Source organism: Apodemus sylvaticus, chromosome 11, assembly GCF_947179515.1.
Source record: "Apodemus sylvaticus chromosome 11, mApoSyl1.1, whole genome shotgun sequence".
Taxonomy (NCBI): domain Eukaryota; kingdom Metazoa; phylum Chordata; class Mammalia; order Rodentia; family Muridae; genus Apodemus; species Apodemus sylvaticus.
This window is the reverse complement of record NC_067482.1, coordinates 101,241,507-101,244,881: the sequence shown is the minus strand read 5'-3', so window position 1 is coordinate 101,244,881 and position 3,375 is coordinate 101,241,507. Positions and strand designations below refer to the sequence as shown.

General features: G+C 39.7%; 1 pseudogene; it reads left to right on the top strand.

Annotated features, from left to right (window-relative positions):
- The first annotated feature begins 228 nt into the window (after positions 1 to 228).
- On the top strand, positions 229 to 596 carry LOC127696809 (protein S100-A11-like; annotated as a pseudogene).
- Positions 597 to 3,375: the final 2,779 nt, after the last annotated feature.

The window sequence follows — 3,375 nt, the reverse complement described above, 5'->3', positions numbered from 1 at the left end:
GTTTATGCCTTACTTTATGAAGCATGGATCCTGAGAGCTCATGGCGGAAATGATGGATGTTGGGTCCAGTGTCCCAGCAATACTCAGTGCAGTAAGGAATAGTGTAGTTCATTCAAAGATGAGAACTGTTTGGAAACAGAGTTGGGAAGGAGCATTTCCTGATTATAAGAATTACAGGGGATTCCTGTCTCATCCACAGTCAGCTGCACTTGCAGGTGGGCCTTGGCAAAAATGTCCAGACCTCCAGAGACTGAGCAATGCATAGAGACCCTGATTGCTGTTTTCGAAATGTATAGTGGGAAGGATGGGAACAGAATGGCTGTCAGCTCTCGAAACTGATTTCTTTTCTTTCACGAATAGAGCTGTCCGCCTTCATGAACAACCAGAAGGACCTTGGTGTCCTTGATCACATGATGTTGCTGGGCCTCAACAGTGATGAGCAACTTGACTTCCAAGAGTTTCTCAACCAGTTTGGTAGCTTCGCTATAGCATGCCATGAGTACTTCCTCCAGACTTCCCAGAAGCGTTATATAACTCTCTCCTTTCTCTTCCAGCTTCCAAGTCATTACCTCCTTTCTGAGCTGCACACTCACTGAGCCCACCACACCTACAACAACATACATCTCATGCCTGCTGGCAGAAATGAAACAATTTTTTTTATATTTAATGAAAAAAATAATTAGAGGGAAATAATGTAAAGGAGTTAGAATGTTTGGAACCATGCAACTGGCTTTCTTCATTTATTCTATATTTACCATCATAGCGTATGGGTTTGTTTTTATAGATGAACACCAAAAACTTACAAACTAAACTGAATAAAAATAAATTCCTTCAAAGTATAGCCTTTCACATCAACCTCAGTCCTGTGTAACTCTTGTGTGTGACCTGCGTTTACTCCAGCCATGCGCTCCCCATTTACACCCTCTGGCTTCTGTCACCTGCATGGCTCCTCTCCCATCTTTACAAATTTCAACCCATTTACCTTTCCTTCATCCTAACCTGCTAACATTTCCTGTCATTACCATCTGAAGTATCTATATCAACTGCCTTTTTACTCCACTATCATTATTTCTTTCATCAAGATTTGGCTGAATCATGGTCTGGAGTCCCAAACAATATTAGTTCAGATGGAATTGCTAGCATTGTGTGGGATAAAGGAAGAGAGACCTAATCCATGATAGTGTGCTTTAGTTTTTTAAAGCAGATTTGGGGATAGGGTATTTTCAACTAATATAAGAAATCAAGGGGTTTCCACAACAAAATAATTTTATTTCAACCTGAAACTATTTACCATTGAATTACTTTAAGATTGGGTTAGAGCTGGAGTAGATGGCATAGGCCATTATTCTAGCTATTTAGGAGGCTAAGGCAAAGGGTTCATAAATTCAAGGTTGTTCTAGGTATAGAGTAAGTTGAAGACCAGCTTAGACAACTTAATGAGACCATGTATCAAAACAGAGTTTTGGCACTATAACTCAGTTATAAGCACTGGCCAATTACAAGTAAGTCACTGGGTTTAATCTTCTGCATAGAGAATAGAGATTTCATCTTCAGACGAGCGAGTTTGGGAGAGTGTTAACAGTATACTGACAATGTCATAGTATTGTGAGTCTGGATAAGTTAGAGTGTGCTTGAGTGGCAAATCATCAAGAGTTAGCATTCCTGTCAAAGAAGATGCAGACAGGAAGTGGTGAACTGTCAAAGGGAGGGAGAACACATCGAAGCTTAAATATCAGTGAGGATCATACAGTGCCTGCCTTCAGTTCCCCAAACCACCTAGTGCACGTGGCTGGCCGTTAAGGTGTGTCTATAATCTCTCTTTCTCAGTTAACACAGATTTAAATTATTTTACTGTACCTAACAGTAAATACTCGGGTAAATGCATCTAGGCCCAACCATGCCTTCTCCTTGTAACCAGCCTCAAAGATCAAGTTGAATTGTCCTTGCTTCCTAAGATTCATTTCTTCTACACTTTTCTTCCATAGTATGCTAGAATCTGTCTATATAGCCCGTGGAACTTGACACAAATGATAGGTGTCATTTTCAAGATTAGATGAGGGCATATGTTATGGTCTTTCTTCCAATTAACTTCTTACCACTGCACATGGACTTGCCCATGGTTAGGTGATTGGGAAAGGATGCAATTGAGCTTGGTCTACAATATATTCTTCGAGATTCTCACACAATCCCAAACAATTAATAGGTGAGTTACCTAGACTTCACTCCAAGACAACAGTAGCAGAGGGAGATCTCTAAGTGGTGGCTGTCTGAGCAGTGTTTCTTATTCTTCATATTACCTGGAAAAGTAGGTTTCCAGGGTTATAGATATCTTCTAACCTATGTTATGGATTTGGCTGAGCAATAGGAATTAAGTTTCAAAGGAGACAGTCAAATCATGGCACAGTGTCTATAGACCTCTTCAAATAGGTAGAAAATAATGATATTTGTTCCATGTAGATATTCAGTAAAGGGGGGACATCAGAATAGGAGAATTTGAGTCATTAGATGGTTATGATTACCATAAAATACATATGCCGATCAGTCTTCTCTATCCATTTCTAAGAATGTTTGGTATGTTCATAAAGAACAAGAATAAAGGTGTGAGTTAAATGCAACAGTATGAACCTGAACAGTGTGAGCCTTAGTTGATTTGGCTACAGTTCTTCTAGAATGCCTGCTCTACTAAGAACAGACACAAACATGGGGGCAGGAGGCAAACAGGACTTGTTTCTGTTTGCCATAGTTCTGTCTTTCTGAAACAACTGGTTGTTTCAAGGATGGAAGACTCAATTTTGCTACCAGCTGGGTAGAAAGATGACATGAGACTGAGGCAGCATCCTCTAGTATGTAATGAATTGTCTAATATATGGCACACTTTTGTGACAGCCAAAAATTGTAGGTTTGGAACTCAAGAATAAAAGATGGTTTCACCAACAAGCTTTTTTTTTTTTCCAGGACAGAAATAATGTATAGTGTTGGGTGTGAATAATGAGTGGTGTCAGGGAAGAAATTATAAACATTATGACTAAGTAACCAATTGTAGAAATGAGAGTGGTTTAATACATTGTTTCAAATATATATTGTATAGCATGGAACATATAAGTGTGTGCTCCTGTCCGTGTGTGTGTGTGTGTGTGTGTGTGTGTGTGTGTGTGTGTGAGAGAGAGAGAGAGAGAGAGAGAGAGAGAGTGCACATATGTGCACATCTGTACACACACACATGTGGTGCATTTACTTTTCTCACTAATGTCACATAATGCCTCACATAATGTCACAAAAGCAATGTGAGGGTTTGGTTCATTGTTTGAAGGTACTGTCTGTCATCATGGGGAGGTTTCAGCAATTGTAGTGTCAAGTAGCTGGTTACTTTGTACC